This window comes from Coffea eugenioides, chromosome 3, assembly GCF_003713205.1.
Source record: "Coffea eugenioides isolate CCC68of chromosome 3, Ceug_1.0, whole genome shotgun sequence".
NCBI classification, from domain to species: domain Eukaryota; kingdom Viridiplantae; phylum Streptophyta; class Magnoliopsida; order Gentianales; family Rubiaceae; genus Coffea; species Coffea eugenioides.
In genome coordinates, this window is record NC_040037.1 from 45,408,923 (window position 1) to 45,432,451 (window position 23,529).

The following is a 23,529-nucleotide window of genomic DNA, read 5'->3' on the forward strand; positions in this document are numbered from 1 at the left end:
GTGAAGAAAATCAAATGTTGAAAACCCATAATGGCTTTGACATAGACGATTAACTCTGACAAATCTTATGCTGATAGAATAGCCCTTCAAAAAAGCTTTAAAATCAGTCATAATATGTTCAAAGAAATTAACGGAAACCATCTTCAAAAAAATAAATAAATTACACGAATAAGAAGCAATTGAAGAAAAAAGTTAGAAATTCAAACCTGCATTTTATATGATCGCATCCGCTTTTGCGCTCAACAAAATACTTGCATTGGGGGCATTTTTTCCAGCCTTTCTGGTTTGCAAGATCCGTGAATAGTTTATCATTTTTGCGACCAATTTTTCTGCTTGAAATAATGCTTAATAATCCCATGATGTCGTTAGTTCCAGCGGAAGTGGTTTCAATTGTTATGGAATAGAGACGTTATTTTAATGAGGTAGGTCAAGTTTTGAAAAAGCAGAACAGACAGACAAAAAGAGGAAATTTTTTACTCAATTTCTACAGCCTATCTGTCAAATAAACTTAAATACAGCGATTGTCAGCCACTAATTGAGGCAATAAATGTCATTTTCTGATGGGAAGTCCTATCATATCATATCACACAATATTTTATCTTTTATTATGTATGATTATTAAAATTATGAGTGGCTGTTCACCAATAATTTTGCTAAGTTGTTTAGGTAAGTTTTACTCGTTTTACATTGGTCACTTCAATAACTCTTTATTTATGTAATTTTCACAATTTAACAACCAGTTGATTCTCCATTGTAATAATCAATCAATCAGCTCATTGGTTTAGAAGAATAGATTTAATTTTATGTCTTTAACAACATGTGATCTAAATAGCACCTTGGGCAACGCGGAATCATTATTCAATTTCTATTTCTTTATATTTACACTACTTTTAATTTGTTATGAATTTTATCATAAACAACTTTTTTATTTGCTTTCAATTTTTTTATTGAACACCCGTTAAACAGACCCTTTTATTTTCTTTGTAGAATTCTTCTCAAAAGCTACTACTTAATTTATTGTCCTTTTTCCCCCTCAAAAATCAATCTCCAAATTTCTTTTCTTTTTTTTGTAATATCAAACATCAATCTCCAACTTTCTTTTCAAATTTTTTCCCTGAAAAGTCAATCTCCAACTTTCTTTTCAAATTTTTTCCCTGAAAAATCAATCATCCTTTGTAACGTTTGGGTAATTTAGAAATCATCTCTCCTACAGTTAAGGTTATCTATATGAAGTTTCTCTTGCTTCACGGCTTATAAACTTCTGCTGCTATCTCAACTTTCCTAGTATACGCAGAAAACATGTATAGATTAGTATCGGGAGAATGCTATTTTTCCTTAACAAATAAGCATTTCTCTTTATTGGCGCAAAAAAAAAAATTTTAAAACCATATATTCTCAGAAAAAAAAAAAGAAAAGAAATTTACCGTGTCTTAATTGAAAAAAGAAAATTAACAAAAAAAAATCTTACTATGTCTATGACTTTACTTACCGCTCATCTAAGAAAATTTTGGTGCACTGAAAGAAAAAGGAAATAATTTGGAGCTCTGAAGTTTAAGGTTTTCCTTGTGATCTTCTATTATAATCAATCAACCGTAGCTCATATAGAACCTCCCTGATTTTTCACTCTGAAGCTCCTAACTTTTTATTCTTTTGGGTGAATTATACTTCTCCTCCCAATCAACCACCCTTCCCCCCTATTATTTCTGTCTGTCTTTGCACCATTCAATTTTGTTTATCAACATTTAATACCTTTTTATCGACTTCTAAGAATCATTGGACAAATATGCCCCTATTGTTATACTCTTTCTTTGTGTGCGCGCGCACTTTTCCCTCTTCCTTTCTTTTCTCATTTTTTTTTCTTTTTTTCCTCTTGGCTTCTTGATTTTTTTCCATGCAACTAAATTCTCACATGTCCTTTTTTTTTTTTTTTGCATTTTTAGAATGAACTTGTTATTTGTATACTCACATCTTTTCATTTTTTATGCAGTCTTTGGATTTGTTATTTTGTCACTATGAATGACTGATTAATCATGAACTATAGCATGTCAAGCTATATTTGAAGTACTTACAAGAGAATGTAATAGTCGCAAATTTATGGTAATTGAATATTTGAATGGGTATGCCTTCGAAGTATGAGCAATATAAAACTAAATATAAATAGTTGAATAATTAATCAATTTTTTTTTGTAGCACAATAAGTTGTCAATCATCACCTTAGCAAATCAATTAACCTTGTTATTCTTGTTTACATAATGGTATGACTTCTTTATGTGGGCATTGAAATGATTATTATACTTTTGTTATCGAAATATGTTGCATTTTTGAAAAAAAAGGGAAAAAAAAGGAAAAGCAAAAAAAAAAAACCAATTGAACGGGCACTTTTGTCCCTTAAAATTTGAAAGGGGATAAAGTGATGATAAATGAACTTGAGAGGAGGAAAGTGACACAAGGGTGTAAATTACGGGGTGAAGTGTAATTTACCATTTTTCCCCTTGCCCATCTGTTTCAAATTCTGTGATTTTTTTTTTTGAAATGCAAATTCTGTGATTTACACTAGTTTCTCCAAATCCACGTCATTGGAGCTTGAGAAGAATACATCCACCTGACTCATATTCCTTCTTTTTTTTTTTTTCCTCTTCCCTTCATTTCCTTTACTTTTCTAAAACTCTCTAATGATCCTGCAAATCTCTTGCAAATTTTTATGTCTTATTCCGTACAATTTAAAATTTCTGTACATTGTAAAAGGACATTTTCCATAACCATTTTAGAGCCAAAAATTTGTTTACTAATATGTAACAGATGTTTACCTTAAGAAACATCCTAAAATACACATCTGTCATTTGTATTTATGTCACTGGTCAAGCAGTAACACAAGAATTAGAAGTTGTACTTCTAGCCAAAAGATTTAGTAATTTACTAGTCTCTCCTACTCATAGTTGTTATGAAAAACAAACACAATACTAATACTAATACTAATACTTATAATAATAATATTATTATTATTATTATTGTGAGACCATTAAAATTCGGAAGAACACCTAATTCCAGCCTGAACGGGAAAGCCCATTTCAAGATACTATAAACTCTGAAAGAACTTCATGGGTTCAGACAAAAGACAGCTGATATCTAAAATTTTTGTTTCCTACTGTATTTCCAGATTCATCTTTTAGAAAATTTACGTTTGATTCATTGTTGAAAGATCTCTTATGCACGGAAACAAATATTCAAAGCCTCGTAAGATTTCTTGTTTTTGAAAACCATTGATCAAGTTAAGGATATCACTAAGGACTGCCAAACTCTGTTTTCGGCACTTTTTTCGCAATAAATTTCTATTTCCTCTTGTATAATTTGAAGGCTGCTTCGTGTATTTCTAGATTCATTTTTTTGAAAATTATTGATGATATATACTTGAAGATTTCTATTGACCAAACTTTGCATGCCTAGTAGTCCATTCTTGCTTTAAAGAAGGGGTTGATTACACAAAAATGTCCAGTAGCTAGATGTCAAGCTGCTGACCCCATCTCTGACCTTAATCGATGAATTATTTGAGAGCTGGGGAAGAAAGTTGCAGAGAAGGGGAAGAAGGGAGAATGAGGATTGGGGAAAGTAGAGAGAGAAAGTAAGAAAAGGAAATGAAATTCTATTATTCTGTTCGATGCTTTCTTGGCAAATCACATGTGTACAAATAGGACAAGTAACCGACTCAATTAATTCTTGCAACTAAATCTGTTAATTCCTTCCTACGACGTCGTCCTACTAATTCCTGCCTCCAACGACGTTGTCACATTTATTCCTCCTATTATCAAACCTAATTTGGACAATCAAATGAAACGGCATCGTTACACTTTGGGAAAAAATTAGTTTCCTGACATTGCCTTCCTCTTTTAACAGTCTTGTCCTCAAGACTGGAACTGAGGAAACTGAGTTTGTATGAAGTCTTGATCCTCCCACGAAGCTTCTTCTTCACTTAGCTGACACCACTTGATTAAGTATTGAATCACAGTTTGTCCATTTCTCATGATCACCCTCCTTCTCAGAATTCGCTCTGGTAGCAAGCTGTCAGGCTCGGGTAATGTAGCTGCAATTGGCTACAGTGTTCCTATCTTCTTTTTGAGCAACGAAACATGAAAAATTGGGTGAATGCGTGCCCCTATAGATAATTTGAGGCGATAAGCAACTGGTCCAACCTTTGCTTCGATCTGACATGGACCATAGAATCTGGCAGAGAGTTTGAGGCACCTCCTGATAGCAACTGATTGCTACCTATAAGGCAGCAGTTTTAAGAACACCCAATCCCCAACTTTGAAAATCCGTTCAGTGCACTTTTGATCCGCGAAATATTTCATCCTTTGTTGAGATTTTGTGAGGTGGTCCTTGATGCTACTGGAAATCCTCAGCCTTTCTTGGAGAAGTTGAGATGCTGCTGGTATAATGGTATCAAGGTGAGGACCTAGAGGTAAAAGAGTAGGTTTGTAGCTATATAAGGCTTCAAAAGGTGTCATTTGTAAGCCGGAGTGATAAGAGGAGTTGTACCACCAATCTGCTAATGGCAACCACTTGTTCTAGTTGTGGGGAAACTCCCCAGTCATGCACCTTAGGTAAGCTTCCACACATTGATTAAGCCTCTCGCTCTGCCCATCTGACTGAGGGTGATAAGCAGAGCTATAGCTTAATGCTATCCGAGCTAGCTTGAACATTTCTTGCCAGAAAGCACTAGTGAATATTCTATCCCTGTCAGTCACTATAGATTCTGGAAGTCCATGTAATCTAAAAATGTTTCCAGGAAGAGTTGAGCCACCTGTTTGGTTGTGAAGGGGTGAGCTAAGGCAAGCAAATGACCTACTTTGGACAACCTATCAATCACCACCATCACTGTATTATATCCTTGAGATTCTGGAAGGCTCTCTATGAAGTCCATAGTTAGGTGAGTCCAAGCTAAACGAGGAATAGGTAATGGTTGTAGTAGTCCAAGGTAGGGTACATGCTTTGACTTAAATCTTTGGCATATGTCACAAGCTTGAATATACCTGATGATATCCTACTTCGTGTTAGGCCAGTAGAATAAGGCCTTCAATCTTTGCCAGCACCCTCTTTGTCGAGAATGTCCTCCAATTGCAGAATCATGCAGAGTTTGGATCAACTTATCCCTTAATCCATTGGTCGATCCTACATAAAGTTTGCCACTGTACTTTAATAGTCCATTGTCCCATTCATATTGTGAATAAGCAGCTGGATCCAGTAATAATGGGAAAATGATATTCTGGCACTGAGGATCAGAATCATAACTCTCTTGAAGTTCCTATATCCATAGTGGTTTGGCCAAGTGGGACCCTTGTTGAGCTGCCTGATCTGTATTCCTTGCATGCAGTCTAGACAATGCATCAGCTACTTTATTTTCTACTCCCTTTTTGTACTGAATCTCATAATCCAGGCCAAGCAATTTAGCCAACCATTTATGTTGCAATGAAGTGGTGAGTTTCTGATCTAGCAAGTTCTACTGATGATCTGTTTTAATAATTAAATGGTATTCTAGCAGGTAGTGTTTCCACTTGGTCACTGCCATCAACAGTGCCAGTAGCTCTTTCTCATAAGCTGATAGCCCCAAATTCCTAGGTGATAATGCCTTACTTAGGAAGGCTATAGGATGGCCTTCCTGCATCAGTACTGCTCAAATTCCTCCTCCACTAGCATTAGTTTCAATAGTGAAGGTTTTTGAAAATCTGGTAGTCTAAGTACAGGAGCCTTGCATATGATGTGTTTCCGTGACTTAAAGGCCTCCTCTGCTCCACCATTCAAAACAAAATTTTCCTTCTTGAGTAACTCTGTGAGCGGTTTGCAGATGATCCCATAGTGCTTGATGAACCTTCTGTAATATCCAATCAGCCCCAAAAACCCCCTTAAATCTTTTACTGTCCTAGGAGAGGGCCAGTTCATGATACTTTCAATCTTGGACTAGTCCATGGTGCAAAGGAGCATTTGGATCTCTTTGCAAATAGCTTGGGCTTTCTCAGGACAGATAGCACTATTTTCAAGTGCTCTAAATGCAATTCCAGTGTGGAGCTGTAAATCAAGATATCGTCAAAGAATACCAAAACAAATTTCCTTAAGTATGATTGAAATATCTTATTCATAAGAAACTGAAATGTTGCTGGTGCATTAGTTAATCCGAATGGCATCACTAGAAATTCATAGTGACCACAGTGAGTCTGAAAAGCAGTCTTATGAGTATCTTTGGGTTTGACTCTGATCTGGTGGCAGCCAGAAGTGAGGTCCAGTTTGGTTTTATACCTTGATCCTGTTAATTCATTGATCAGTTCATCTACATTTGGTATAGGACACCTGTCTTAAATAGTCATCTCATTCAAACGCTTGTAATCCACACAAAAATGCCATGTGCCTCCTTTTTTCTTGACTAACAACACTAGTGAGGCAAATGGGCTATTGCTATGGATAATGATCCCATGCTGCATCATATCTTTTACCTGTTTTTATATTTCACCATTTTGGGAATGAGGATGCCTGTAAGGTTTCATTTTGAAAGCTTGGGATCCAGGCTTTAAGGGAATCTCATGGTCTATTTCCCTAGTGAGGGGCAACTCAGTAGGAGTCTGAAATACATCACTAAATTCTTCAATGATCTGCTGAACCTCAGTAGGCATAACAAATTCTTCAGACAACTTACTCTGTCCCATCCTCAAAGCCAAGCATATCTGTTTCTTATATTCAATGAAATTTCTAAGGTCACTATCCCTGATGAGATCTAAATCACAATTTTCTTCTTGCCCCCTCAATTGCACTACTTCCCCTTGATTATGCAAGGAGATAGTCAACTGATGGAAGTCAAAAGTAATGGGGCTGAAGTGAGTCATCTAGTCTACTCCCAATATCATATCCCAGCCACTTAAGTCCATCACTTTGAGATCAAAGCAGAACTTATGCTGGCTGGCTTTACTAGTCACACAGGCCCCATTGCCTACAATCACAGAGAATGGTTCCATTAATCGATATGGTATGTCAAATGCAATCACCTTCTCACTGCTGATATAACTGTTTGAACTCCCAGTGTCAACTAAAATGAGCATTTCCTCTCCATCCCACTTCCTTATCAGTGTTATTGTCTTTCTTTTCATAGCCTCTGACAATGCATGCAAGGACATTTCCATGATTTGTCCTGGATTCCCTGTGGACTCATCTTGCTTCCCTGATGCATCTTCAAACTCAGACTCTTCTTCTTCGTCAGTAACTAGAAGGTTTAGGTGACCAGATTTGCACTGATGACCTTGTTCAAACTTCTCTTCACACTTGAAACAAAGTCCATTATTCCTCCTGTATTGTAACTCTTGTGCTGAGATCCTCCTAGGTTTAGAACCTGAGGTAGACACTGTTTTGCCTTTGAATGGAGTATTCCTAAATGTACTGGTAGAAGGCACCCTGTAGTGAGAATTGTGGGTCTGGTGCTGAGAAGGATTCCTGGAAATCACAAATCTGTCTTCAGACACCGTTTTCCCTCCTTCTTTGAAGGTCCTTGTTTGTAGCCTTAATGCCTTTTCCTGTAGTGCAGCCAATTCAAAGGCTTCTGACAGGGTTGCAGGCTTAAGCACCCTTATCATAGTTTTGATTTCACCCTCAAGTCCACTGATAAAGCTAGACACAAAATATTTCTCATCTAAATGCTGATTCGTAATCATCATAAGAGTTTTAAGTTCTTCAAACTTTTCTTGGTACTCCTCCACTTTGCCAGATTGCCTCAGTTTGTTAAATTCCTCCATTACATCTCTTCCATTTCTATTATCAAATCTTTTGTATAGTAATTCCTCAAATGTTCTCCAAGTTATCCTTGGGTTTTCCAATTTAATTTCCTGGAACCAGTTATCTGCCTTCCCTTCCAAGTACATTTCTATGACTTCCACCTTTTGATCCTTAGGAATCTGGTAATTTAGGTAGTACTTATTGCATTTCCAGATCCACTCCCACGGATTTTCAGCAGTAAACATAGGTAAATCGATTCTAGGAGGATTTGGTATTAGAATCTTACTTGTTTCCTTCCTTGCTGCTCTGTTGATTTCAGATCCTATCTGTAGCCTCTAATAGTGGAGGAGTTGGTAAGAGTGGTGCTTGTTCCACTCTCGGTCTGTCTTCTTCTGGAACAGCTCTTTCCTAACTTATCATTGCTCTCATGAAAGCGCTGAACTCCTACTTCATTTCAACTACCAAGCCTTCCATTCTTTTGTTGTTTTCCTTGAGTTCAGTATGGAACTCATTCTGCATTTGTTGTTGTTGCAACTGCGAAGTTTGCAGACCTTCCATTACTTCATGGAGTCGGATTTCTTGCTTTTTGATTTGTTTCTCCAGAGTCTTGAATCTGATGCTTTCTGCCATAGATTTTTGGTATCGTCCAAGGATTCAGCCTGCTCTGATACCAATTGTCAAGCTACTGACTCCATCTCTAACCTTAATCGATGAATTATTTGAGAGCTGGGGAAGAAAGTTGCAGAGGAGGGGAAGAAGGGAGAATGAGAATTGGGGAAAGTAGAAAAGAAAGTAAGAAAAGGAAATGAAATTTTTGTTCAATGCTTTCTTGGCCAATCACATGTGTACAAATAGGACAAGTAACCGACTCAATTAATTCTTGCAACTGAATCTGTTAATTCCTTCCAACGACTTCGTCCCACTAATTCCTGCCTCCAACGACGTCGTCACATTTATTCGTCCTACTATCAAACCTAATTTGGACAATCAAATGAAACGGCATCATTACGCTTTGGGAAAAAAATTAGTTTCTTGACACTAGACTAGGGCTGATGCTGGACCGAATAGCTTGACTCGAGCTCGCAAGCTACTCGGTCAACAGCTCAGCTCGAATTCGTTTTGACCGAGTTGCTTGATAGAAGCAGCGAGTCGAGCTCGAGCTTCAATAATTTGCACTGGAAGACTCGACGAGCCTAATCGAGCTTCTTATAATATATATTTTAATTTTTATTCTTGTGAAATGTTAATAATATCCTTTATTTAAAATTATATGTAAAATATTAATTTTTATTACGTGAGCTTGATTAGGCTTGATTGAGCTCGAATAGGTTTGATTAAACTTGATTTGAATTGATTAAATTTAATTAAATTCAAACTCGAGTTCAAGCTCGAGTAACGTAAATTGACGTCGAGTTTGAGCTCGAGCTCGAATTCTAAAAGCTCGACGAGCTCGAGCGTTAGTTATTTTACCTCACCACTCGAGCTCGACTCGACTCGGATGCATCTCTAAGCTAGACAGCTTTGTTGTGTCTGAAATTATCAGGCGCCTGAAATTCAGTCGCGCTAAGACCTTCATGTTAAAGGAGCTTTGCTACGAGATTAAATAAGTTTGTAAATAGAGGGCAAAAAAGATGAAAAATCTTAATCTAGGCAACATAAGACTTGTACGATGGACACAAATTAAATGATAGTCCATCTCCTTAATTTTAGAATTTCTGTATTTATATCTTCCACAACAAATTACAAAAATATATGACACAAACTAAAGAATTATGGAAGCAGCCTTGTCACTATTGACAGATGAATATCAGGTTTGAATGCATAACAGTTGATCTTAATATAAGTTTGAAAATCAAGTTTTACACACATGACATCTATCTAAACTTGATATTGCATACACTGTTAGAATATTGAAATTAATAATCAAATCACTTGTGCACATTCTATTGAAAAATATCATGTAATTATATATATATATATATACCAAACTTTTTTAGTCACAAAATGCCCAATCAATTGTTGAATGCTTATAGTTTCCACACCACTTCAAAAGAAAATGGATTCAGTCTTTTAAATGAGATTGGAACTAAAAAGCAATATAGAACACAAACGAAACATTAGTTGCACGAAAGTGCAATTATTCTTTACTCCTATATTGTTGTAAAAGAGGAAAAAACAAAACTAAAAACAGTCGCAAATACCATTGACTATGCATCTCTTTTGTTCGGCAGTAAACATCCAAATCATTCTGGACAAATTTCAAGTCATTAGACAAATTATATATATATATATATATATATATATATATATATATATGATTTCGGTGTTCCTTCCGTAGTCAAGAAAACATTATTTCTGGTTCCGAGGCAAAATTGTGTGACTTTGATAAGTAAAATAGTTGATTGCTTTTCAAAACTTAGCATCACATAACTGACCATAGAAAAGAAACAGTACACTGGGGTGTGAAAATGAAAATATAATCGGACGCCATGACGCCTGAGCTTAAGGAATCATATTTATATATTTTCAACTTCAACAATTATTTTAAACTCTCTTGTCTAAACGAGAAAGTCTTCTACATCATATTCTGAAATTGAAGTGACAAACATTTAATAATTAAACCACTAGTAAACCAGTGGACACGGAAAAATTTTGTTTAATATTACTACTTGCGTGGGCTGACCATTCTCAACACATTTTCCCACTTTATAACATTTCTTTTTTCCTTCTTCAAACTTCAAAAAATACAAAATATTTCACGTTTATGTGCTTAAAATAAGAGCTTATATGGTGGATAATCTTATTTTTTTTCATGCAATACTTATAGGAAAAACATCTAAATATTGTACCAGATATTTATCTTTAATTTTGTAATTGGTATATGAATAAACTTTATCATTTAATATAGATATATATACACACACATGCATATAGACACATACACATGACTATACGAAATTTCTCATTCGCTAAAGAAAATAATATTACATACCGGAAGTCAAACATTGACATTTTGAACACATGCTAGCCATCATGACTAGTAACCAAATTTCCTTTTACTTAATTTGTCAAGCTGAATACTTTAATTGTCTTCCCTTTTCTACCATTTCGACTGTTTAAAAATCATTTGCACACCCTTAATTAAATATAGTAGGACACTATTAGGGAGGAAAGAATCAGCATAACACAACAATCAATTCATATGAATCAAGTTTTTTGTTTCATATGAATCAGCAATGTCTTACATGTGTCTTATTATATAATGTGCTGTCCAGCCGGAGAATACCCCAAAACGAATAGAAACTTATATCTGATTTTTTTAAGGGTAATTATGCAATTTTAGTTAGTAAGGCAGCATCTTAGTGGATTCCCCAAAAATACTTCCATTAACCAAAGTGCTTAGTCCATTCAAGACTCAAGACCAAGAAAATAAACAGCCCCCAGCTGGTCCATTCAAAACATCAAACCTTGGACTCAATTAATCAACATGACACAAGCAGATACTTTTCTACTAACCCATTCTACTGGCTACATTACCAAAACCGCATCCTTGCAACAAAAAGAGGGGCAAGAATTATTGCCAAAAGCATCCATTTCCGAAGGTTAACTCTCAAAATTAGTTCAAATTCTAAAATTTAATTCACATTTTTAATTATATACAAAATCTGTAAACGATTTTTTTTTAATGACGAAAAAGCGAGATTTAAGAAAAGGAAGGAGACAAAAAATTATACTGCTATTACTTTACAGCTCGTACAACAATTTAAAGTAGTAAAACGTACGGTTGACAAACCTATTAGAAGCACTGTTACATCTGTCAGTTGTCGTACACGACCATTCGTATGTACCCTCCAACCCTGTTGCAATAAAATCCATCCACGTGGTAATCTTAGGCATTTGAATGATTCCAAACTGCACAGCCAAGAGACCCTGACAAAATTCAAATCACCTCGTGGCATTCAAAATTTCACATGTACAGCCCCTCAATTGGGATAAATTCAATCACGAGTAGGACCACTTCAATTTTACATCTCCTTAGTCAACACGTAACCCTGTTTGGAAAATTGCGGCACATTCAACCCTCTTCGTTCAAAGTGTCAAACATGACTCCAAACAAACTCCCCCCATACTATAAATACCCCAACATCACCACACCTCTGCTACAAATTAACATCCGTAGCAAGAATAAACCAAGAATCAACCAATTCACCTACATTTTCAGCTAATAAATTTGTCCTTTTTTGTGGGTTTTAGTCGATTTTTGGGCTCAAGATGGATTGCAGAAAAGCAGCGATTCTTGTATTGGTTTTTGTCATCTTTGTTGCCATTATGGGGCAAGTTCATGTGGAGGCAGCGAGGTTGCTGACGGAGGGAAACTTCGCAAGTGCCAATCACTTGGATACATTTCCTTCGGTGTATGCAAAAGCAAGAGACACGATGTCGCATTGGCTTGAAAGGTTGGCTTCTGGACCTAGCCCTAGAGGACCTGGTCATTAAGCTTAGAAGTATGGCCAGCAAGTATTTGGAGAGCGGTTCAGCCATGCATGGACAATGACAACCAACACTAGTATATTTTGGTAGTATTTACCATATAGAGAGGGTCTAAGACTCTGTTTTTTTTTTTTTTTGGTTATTTCATTCATTCTTTTCTTTTCTTTGATGTCCTGGACTTACACGATGAAATCTTAAAGCATAGATGTATATTTCTGACTTTTGCCCTTGAAGTGGCAGTTATAATGATGATACTTTTTTTTCTCAATGTTTCTTTCATTTCTTTGCCGCTTGATCAATGTTCAAGCTTTCTACAATAGGGCAAGTCCATGGATAACTCAGGTGTTGCAGTTCAATCATACGTTTAAAACAATGAAAACATTTTTCTGCACATTTCATGTGCAGACACTTCGATCAAAAAATTAGAAAATTTTTCTGATGGATCATGGAGTTGTGCTGCATGAGACGAGTGTAGTGCAGCTTTTATAGAAGCATTCCTACAAAGCATGGATTATCATTTCCTACAACATGACTATCGAGGATGAAAACTTCGCATCGCACATGGCCATAAAGTTGTGTCTTCTAAGGGTTCTCTGTCTATAATAAGTACCTTAGGACACTGGTGAAATGGGATGAAATATTTGTTATGATGGCCTTCCTATATCATTCCATCAAATTTTTTCTGTCTATTCTTATCTATTAAATGTCCAAACCTTTATTTATTATTTGTTTTTTAAGGTTTTTTTTTTTTTTTAAAAAAAAAAAAGGTTCCTCCCTACCTATTATTGTTACCACTTGTTATAGTAGCTTGATTATTGTTGTTAAGAAACAATCACATTTAATATTTTTGTCTCCATTTATTATTATTATTATTTTTGTTATGATCAACAAAAAGAGAAAGGCAAAAGGAGAAAAAGATAATTTATCGGCCCTGGCTGACTTTTATTTCAGAAGATGTAAAAAACTTATATATATAGAGAGAGAGAGAGAGAGAGAACAAAAGCCATAAAATTATAGTAGCTGGTTGCATTGAAGTCAACCTTGAAGTTTATTTTCTTTCCATTTTTTCTTCTTGTTTCCTTTTGGGGAGTATAATAGTCTTGCGTGGAAAACGATATACAAGGCTGTTCTTTTTTTTTCTAACTTTGGGATTATACATCTCACAAAATCATAGAGCAATATGACGTTTTCTTTCTTTTTTTCTTCTTTTAAATAGTCAAAACATGGGATAGAAAAAATGATGCGGAAGCAGGTAGAAGGAATGGTTTCACGAGCTTTTTCCAAAAATAACAAAGATGCGATTCAAGAAAACAAAATTACAACAAAAGGCAGAAAACGAAAAAAAAAAAAAAGAAAAACAAAGTGCTACTCCGATGAAGTCCTATGCCAATGTTGGCGTCGGTTGTCCTCTGAAGGGAAGTCCGGCGCTAATCTTCGGACTTCCTCTGAAGTCGTGGGCGTGCAGCTTCCGTTTGCTCTCTCTTTTGCTAGCTCCATTTTGTCCAAAACCTCGCAGCAACTTGTTCTACATCAAAAAAGTGTAGTAGGATAACCTTGTATACACATCTAAAAATATATTTATGAAGTTTATCGCTTTTTTTTACTAGTAGGAAAAGATTAAGATTTAAGAAAGCAAAATAGAGAAATTGCATATTAATCAACAGGATTAGGAAAGCATTATTCAAAACTTGTCCAATTTTAATTTTCATCTTACTAGTAATTAAGTAGTCTAATTCAGGTTCTTGTTTATAAGACACGAAGCTCAAAAATAGACAGAACTAAGGGGCGGGAAGAGTCTTGCGCCCGCTGCCGCGAAGTTTTTCGAAAGGCTAGTTGGAGATGGGCCCTCGTGGCTTCGCCTGAGGTTGCCCAGGCAAAGATGTCGACATGGCGTGCAGCATATAAGAGAAATAAAAAGAGTAAATATCTTTCCTATATTGACTGTGTACAACACAATATCATCGTTGGATTCATGACATATGTGTAAAAGTTGAATATCAAATTTAAATTTTGTATAATTATCATTTATCCAAACTATCAGCGTAGAAAAAATTAATCCAATAAAAAATTTTAAAACAGAAGAGCAAAAGCGGAAATTTAAGGAAACAATCAGCAATACAGAAAGAAAGAGAAGTAACCATTTAAATAGATGAATGTATTGTGCTATTAGTTTGATTTCATTAGTAAAAAGAGTATTCTAAATAAATAGGGATAATTTCAGAAACCTTCCTTGAGGTTTTTGACAATTTCAGGAAAGCTTTCCTCAATATTTTAAAATTACACATACCTCCCCTATCAATGCAAAAGTACTCTACTACCCCTCATAAAATACTTAAAGACATTTTTTTGGAAAAAATTTCGAAAATCCAAACCGAAAACAAAAACAAAAACAATTGATTCTCTCTCTTGGGCGTCCCTTACGTTGCTGTTTTTCCCACTTCATCCTTTGCCCAACTCTCGTCTACCCAACTTTCCTGCTCTACTTTAGGACACTAACTATTGTCCATCAACTCTTGCCCGTGCTTGTCCCCCTCTTTTTCCTTCTCGGCTTATCTTTTTTTTGACTTTTCCTACATCAATTCCCTTCTCTTTGCAAACTTGATTTGATTAGACTCATCCCTTCCTCCCTTTTTTTTCCTATTCAGGGTGTATTGGGTTTGATTTTTTTTGTATCTATGTTCTTTATCCAATATTGGTTGATCATGGGTGATAAAACTTGGTGATGTCAAAGATCAAGAGTGAGAAATGGATCTTGGGCTTCATAAAATGGGTTGTTGAAAGAAAACGAAAGGCTGCAAAGGGTGGAAGAGTAAGGGGATTTGACATGTGGGATTGGTTCTTGATGGAGTGTTGGTTTTGGATAAAATTTGGGGTTTTTTATTTCTGGTAAAATTTGATGGAGTATTGGTTGAGTTTTATCAATTTAATAATAAGAGGCGGGTGTATTTACCTTGTAGGGAAAGTGTTGGGGCTGGATAGAGGGTAAGAATTAGCCTAGGCTGCCGAAAGTAAATTGGATTGCGATGTTTTGCGTGCCTACAATTGTTGGAATTGTTTTTGATTCAGCTTGGGATGTTTGCTTGGCTTTTCTGATGGTGTTGCCAAGAAAAGGCAATCATCAAAATTCTTTTTTTTTTTTATTTTTTAAAAATTTTTGGTAGAGAGGATTTCTTGGCTTTTGATTGTCTTGCTTGGAAGAAGACAGTCAACAAAGAAGGCAAATAGTGAATACGATCAGCAAAAATCTTTTTCCTTTTTTTGTTTTTGCAGAAAGGGTAGTTTAAGATATATATGAAGAAAAATGTATGCTATTGAGTCTATTTTGAAGCATAAATAGTGAAAGCAAGAGTGGTGGATGTAATTGTTAAAATTTAAGGGGAGCTCTCTGAAATTGTTTGAAAGCTCAAGAGAGGTTTCTGAAATTATCCCAAATAAATATGGATCCGTCTAACGGGTTGCTCATAGGGCATTCATTAAAATATATTTTAGATGTCATATATTTTGAAAATGTAAAATTAATTAGAAAAATAAATAAATACAAGAAAGGGTAGGTAAGATTAAATAGAAAAAATATAAAAACACAAAAGAGGGTAATAATTGTTAGTATGTGCATATACATGGTAGATTAGATTAATGTTAGGTATGTTAATGAGTGCCCTATGGCACCCATTAGAAAAATCCAATAAATATAACTATTGATCTGGCATCCATTGGTGGACCTAAGTGTAGGAATCACAATGGGAACCAAAGCTGAAACAGTAGGTAGATATAAAATATATCTTATTAAGTAAGGAAAAGAACTCTGATTTGTTTAATAAACAGAAAAATTTTGATGCACTTGAATTAAACAGAGTTCATAAAAGAACATATTCTATTAGCTAGTAGAAAACGTGCCTGATGTCAACAATGAGGGTAAAAAATTTTAGTTAAGTTTCATAAAGATAAGGTAATAAAAGACATTAAAACCATTACGAAACAGTAAGAAATGAATGCAACCAAACCCTCATAACATGAATTGAAATAAGAAAATGACTAATAATATCTGTAACTAACAGTTGTAGGGTAAGTTTTCAATAAAACTATTCATGTTAGTAATATCAATGCGCTAATTGTATTCACAAGTGTGTTAATGAATAAAGTAATTAAAGTTGTAATATATGAACATCATTTGTTGGCTAAACATCTACATGCAACCAATAACAAGTGTGGTAATAAGCAAAAATGGAGCTACTGTGTAATGGCTGAGTTGGAGCCAAATTAGCTAACGTCAGGAAGTTAGTTAGGAGGGAATATTCCAAATAACAGATTGCATGTGTTGGTTATTTGATCTTGCATGTAGTCATTTCATATTGCATGCGTTAGTTATATTATTAGAATACCAGAAACTAGTATAAAGCAGTGAAGGAGGAGAAGAAATGTAGATTTTAAACGTAAACATTTCTCATTTCATTTATAATATCTTAGTCTTCCTTCTGTTCTTTCTCCTCTCATTCTTCTCTATCTTCATTTCTCTTTTGAATTCATTCCTTCTTGTATAAGACCAGTACAATTGGTATCAGAGCTTGCGGTCCTTGGATCTGCGAGCTCGGCTACCGAATCTGTAGCTGACCATGGCGGAAGGCACCAGAATGAAAGGTTTCGAAGAACAGCTGAAGAAACAGGATTCACGGATTCAAAGTATCCTTGAAGCTAATGCAGTAGAAAGACTAGCATTGGAAGAGAAATTGGTGACAAATTACTCTGATATGAAGGCGCTCTTAGAAGCAAACTCAGCTGAGATGAAAAATTTCATGGTTTCAATGAGTGCTCAATACACTGCTTTTGTGAGGAGCTTGCAAGGTGACAAAGGGATATTGGGAACTTCACCAGACAACACAGAGAGACATCCTGTCCAAAGGCCTCGGAGAAATTTGGAGTTGGGGCAGTCCAGTCAAGGAGAAAGGAATTATCTACCTGTAGGGAGTCCTAAGGTGGAATTTCCCAATTTTGATGGTTCTAACCCCAGGGAGTGGGTTAGGAAATGTGAGAAGTTTTTCAGTTTATGTCGCATTTTAGACTCTCAGCAAATGGATCTAGTGGAATTGCATTCGGATGGAAAAGCCAGTATCTGGTATCAAGGCTTCAAGATGGATAAGGGTGAGTTACGATGGGACAGATTCAGCCAAGAGCTTTGCAATAGATTTGGAAATTTGGGGGAGGACGATGTCATAGAGGAGTTTAACAAGCTTCATCAAACTTCCACAGTAATGGCCTATCAAGAAAAATTTGAGGAGCTGCGAACTGTTGTAATGCTCAAGGTTCCTGGTCTCACTGAATCTTATTACATTTCCAGTTTCCTGAGTGGATTAAAGGAGGAGATTAAGTCTGTGGTCAAGATCCACAAGCCTACCACCCTGCAATTAGCATTTGAGAAGGCGAGATGGCAGGAACACTATTTGCAGGTTATGTCTAAGTAACACAGGATGGCCACAAAACCAACTTCAGTTGCAGATGCAATGCCGAAGAAGCCTGCACACCAGGCATTTGACAATAGTAACAGTAAAACTACCTCCCAAGGCCCTAGGAGGATTACCCCCACTGAGTTCCAGTATAGGAAGGATCACAACTTATGTTACAAATGTGGAGAGAAGTTTTCTCCTGGGCATGTTTGCAGGAATAAGGGAATTCATTTGCTGCTAGCAGATGAAGGCGAGGCACAAGTAGATGAAGTAGCAGATGAAGAGGATGAGGTCATTGAGTATCAAGGCAACAAGTATGGCAGAGATATTACACTATCCCTCCACTCAGTTTCAGGCCAATTGTCTTCCAGTACCATTAAAAAGCTGGATGGTGATCAAGAGGTGTCGATCCTGTTGGACGGAGGCAGCACCAACTGTTTCATAAAGCCAACTATTGCTCAACTCTACCCTGAAGCTGTTAAGAGTCATAAACCTTTTAAAGTCAGGATTGCAAATGGGAAAGAATTAGTTTGTGAGCAATGGATTCCTGATATGAAGTGGATAATGCAGGGCCATCATTTTACTCACAATGTGTATGTGCTAGACTTGGAACCATACGATTTGATTTTGGGGGTTGACTGGATGAAGTGTTACAGCCCCATGACTTTGATTTTGAAAAGCTGTCATTGTCATTTGAGAAGGAGGGTGAAATGGTGCTGCTACAAGGGGATTCCCATTCTGCTAAGGTGTTGATGAGGCAAGGAGTATCTGCCCAGAAGTATTGCAGAAACAAATCAGAACAGCTTTGCAACATTCTTGCATGATCCGAGTACAAAACTCACAGGTAACTACTGTGCCCAAAACACTCACACAATTACTTGCTCAATATGAAGACATATTTGCTGTACCTACAACTTTACCCCCAAACCGTAGCCTCAATCATCAGATACCTTTGAAACCTGATGCTAAACCCTTCAAGATTAGCCCATATAGGTATCGCCACAGGCAAAAAACAGAAATAGAAAGGCAAGTCAAAGAAATGTTGGCCCTGGTATCATCCAAACCAGCCATAGCCCTTTTGCATCCCCAGCCTTGCTAGTTAAAAAAAAAAAGATGGCAGTTGGAGGTTATGCATTGACTATAGACAACTTAACAGCCTCACCATCAAAGACAAGTTTCCCATTCCAATCATTGATGACCTCCTTGATGAACTGCATAGTGCAAAAGCTTTTTCAAATATTGATTTGAGGTCAAGGTATCATCAGATAAGAATGAACCCACCTGATATCCAAAAAACAGCTTTCAGAACCCACTCTGGCCTCTATGAATACTTAGTGATGCCATTTGGCCTCACTAATGCACCAGCAACCTTCCAGGCTTTAATGAACTCAGTGTTTGAACCTTTTATTCGAAAATTTGTACTAGTATTCTTTGATGACATTCTAGTTTACAGCCCAGATTTTGACTCCCATCTCAAACACCTATCCCTTGTTCTTGACACCCTCAGAAACCACTCCTTATATGCAAAAATGTCTAAATGTTCATTTGAGCAAGATAGAGTAGAGTACTTGGGGCATATAGTTACTGGTGAAGGAGTCTCTGCTGATCCTGCAAAAGTGGAAGCCATGCTGTCCTGGCCTACCCCTACCACTGTTAAAGGTTTAAGGGGCTTTTTGGGACTGACAGGTTATTACAAGAGATTTGTGAAGGGATATGGGAAGATAGCTAAACCTTTAACTAATCTGCTCAAGAAGGATGGTTTTGAGTGGGATGAACAAGCTGAGGATGCTTTCCAAGAACTCAAACATGCTATAACTCAAGCACCTGTACTAGCACTACCTGACTTCTCAGGAACATTTGTGTTGGAAACTAATGCTAGCCAAAAGGCCATTGGAGTAGTTTTGATGCAGCAAGGTAGGCCTATTGCTTGCATGAGTCAGGCACTTGGACCAAAGAATCAAGCACAGTCCATATATGAAAAGGAGTTATTGTCATTGATTACTGCAGTGGGGAAATGGAGACACTTTTTGTTAAGAACTCACTTCATAATCAAAATTGATCATGAAAGTTTGAAGTACTTACTGGAACAAACGATCACTACACCCCTCCAGCAAAAATGGTTGGCCAAGCTTATGGGGTTGGACTATGAGATCCAATATAAAAGGAGTAAGGATAATTTGGTGGCTGATGCTCTCTCTAGAAGGTTGGAAGGGAGGAACGAGGGGTCTAGTAGTGAGGAGGTGTAGGGTCATGCCATATCCACAGCAAAACCATTATGGCTAACAAGGGTCTCAAGCAGTTATAATGGAGATGAGAAGGCCAAGGAACTACTGACTGCACTAGTTGTGGACAAATCTAGTGTGCAAGACTACACCTATCAACAAGGGATTATCAGGTATATGGGAAGGTTGTATATTGAGAGTAACTCAGAATTAAGGTCATAGCTCATCAACTGCATGCATGATTCTGCAATTGGAGGACACTCAGGGAACCAGGGAACATACCAGAGAATGAAGAACTATTTCTACTGGCCAGGAATGAAAAAGGATGTGGAGTCCTGTGTACAATCTTGTGACATTTGCAAGAGGAGTAAAGGGGAGCATTGCCACTACCGAGGATTGTTGCAGCCATTATCAATCCTTGAGCAAGCATGGCAGGAAATTTCTATGGATTTTATTGAAGGACTACCCAAATCATATGGTCATGATGTCATATTTGTGGTGGTAGACAGATTTACAAAATACGCTCACTGTACCTCCATGAATTCTCATTACACTGCTAAGAGTGTTGCTTAGGTATTTTTCGACCAAATATTTAGATTACATGGTCTGCCAAAAGGGATTGTATCTGATAGAGACAAAGTGTTCACCAGCATATTCTAGCAGGAGCTTTTTAAGCAAGTAGGGCTGATCTTAGTTTTTCTTCTTCCTATCACCCTCAGTCTAATAGACAAACTGAGAGGGTGAATAGGTGTTTGGAGACTTACTTAAGAGCCATGTGCTTGCAGCAACCAGGCTATTGGAAAAGGTGTTTACCTGCGGCTGAATGGTGGTACAACACTAACTTCCACTCCAGTTTGCAGATGACACCGTTCCAAGCTTTATATGGCTACAAACCACCCCAACTGAGTCTGAACACAGGTGACACTCAAGTTGCTACTGTTGAGGATTGGATAAAGGAAAGGGTGAACTGGAATACATTGCTCAGGGAGAATTTATTGCAGGCTCAGAACCGAATGAAACAGTTTGCAGATAAACATAGAACAGACAGGTCTTTTGCTGAGGGGGATTGCGTGTATCTCAAGTTGCAGCCTTATAGACAGACTACGGTAGCACTAAGGAGAAACTTGAAGTTGGCAGCCAAGTATTATGGGCCATATCAGGTGGAAAAGAAGATTGGGTCAGTAGCTTATAGACTCAAGCTTCCACAGGGTGTTGCTATTCATCCTATTTTCCATGTTTCACTTTTGAAACCATCGACTAAAGGAGCTCCTATCAGCAATGAATTGCCACAAGTATCAGAGGAAGGGTGTTGCCACAACCATCGACTACTGCCCTCACTGCAATCCTGGATAGAAGAATGATTGATAGGGATGGCCAGCAGGTGGAGCAGGTCTTAATATGTTGGAAGAACATGAATGAGGAGGATGCTACCTGGGAGGATTTGACTGTTATACAAAGCCAATTCCCGTCCTTCAATCCTAGAAACTAGGATTGGTTGAAGGGAAGGCAACTGTAATGGCTGAGCTGGAGCCAAATTAGCTGACATCAGGAAGTTAGTTAGGAGGAAGTATTCCAAATAACAGGTTGCATGTGTTAGTTATTTGATCTTGCATGTAGTCATTTCATATTGCATACGTTAGTTATATTGTTAGAATACCAGAAACTAGTATAAAGCAGTGGAGGAGGAGAAGAAATGTAGATTTTGGACGTAAACATTTCTCATTTCATCTATAATATCTTAGTCTTCCTTCTGTTCTATCTCCGCTCCTTCTTCTCTATCTTCATTTTTTTTTGAATTCATTCCTTCTTGTATAAGACCAGTACATACTGCATCTAGCGTGAAGGAATGGGTAGCGTTTACTACCCATTGAAAAGAAAAACACATAAAAAAAGATGGTCTTCTGGAAAAAAAAGCAGAAAATGCAAGTCGTAATTAGGGTCGATCCCTAGTCTGTCAAGACAAGTGTTCAACTCCCTTTCATAATACTTTAATACATTAATATTTCCTACCCCATGTAGTGTCCTTTAATTCCTTGACATTGTAAATGATTGAGAGAATGGCTTTCACATTAATCGTTGCTTTATGTGTTGCACATTTGATTATGTTAAGAACTCTTATCATAATTATTTTCTTTGGCTGTAAAAAAAAGAAAAAAATCTCATCAGTTATTTGTTGCTAGAACTCATGTTAAACCAAAAAAGGTTCTTTTTCTTTGTGTTGTAATTGGGATGAGCACACAAAAAATAGAGATGGACAACAACATACACAAATAAAATTGTAGAACATAGGGGAGCACTCCAACGTACCACTTGCTTTTTCATTTGAGTTGGGCCGGTAGGAGAATTAAGGTCAATTGGGTTTGGCAAACAAATGAGGCCCAAAGGCAAAGTAGAAAAATACTAATAGGTTAATGGTCATGACAAATCGACTATTAAATCCACCCATTATGGCCTGGGAACCAGCAGTCAATTTTCTTCAGTAAAGAAGGAAAAACAAAGATATATATATATATATATATATATATATATTGTAGTTGTCTTATGACTTGAAAACTCCTTAAGATGGTTTTGATTTTTGGTCGCCCCAATGAATGATGCACATAGACAATGGTATAGCCATTTTTGCTGCTTGTGTTTTGTCTCTTTTACAGCAATATACAGGAGCAAAGAAATAAAGAATAATTGCACAGAAAAGAAATTTTTGTGCAACTAACATTTTGTAAGACTGTCTATAAAAAAAAAATTTCAATTACTAACCCGATTATAAAATTGAGTGTACATAGTTTGAGTATATATCCCCAACAATTAATCGGGCATTTCTTGACTAAAGATTTACCGTCTAGATTTACCTCTTCTTCCACAACTTTTTTTTATCCCATTCGAAAGATTTACCATCTAGTTTGATGATTTCTTATGATCATGGAAATAATGAATTTTGATGGAAAATAGGTCACAAGTGATTTTCAGTCCTAGATTTTGGGTTCTCAAGGTATTGGGTATTTAGGGATTTTTGGGTATTCTCAATCAGGAGTTTTTGGAACAATCTATTTTGACTCTCACGATAAGGGTTTATTTAGAGGCATCAAAATGGGTGATTTGAGAGGGTTTGAGTTAGGTAAAATGGGTAATAGGTATAAGTGAGTCAACTCATTTATACCCATCTAATTAGATGGATATAAATAGGTAAGTCAAAAAATAAATTGGGTAACCCAATTATCCATTTATAACCCATTTATTTTAACTTTTGTAAATTCATTTAAATTCATTTTTGCAAACTAAGTTATCAATTTATACCTTCCTTTGTACCCATCATTAGTTTTAAATATTTATTTATAATGCTCAATAAGCCTAATTACCAATTTTTTTCATTTATACTCTATGTCGCAAAATTACATATTATTTAATAATTAAACAATAAGAATATAAAATTTTGAACTAAATACTATAAAAGTTAATATAAAAACTTGATCCAAAAATTTTGAACCCCTAACATTTTTATAAATTTAAAATTTCATTTTAAAAGATAAGAAAAGAGACTAAAACTTATCATAAATTGGTAATGCTGAAAAATGAGCAAGTTAACAAACTAAGAGAAAATAAAATAATAAGATAAAACCAACAAATAATAA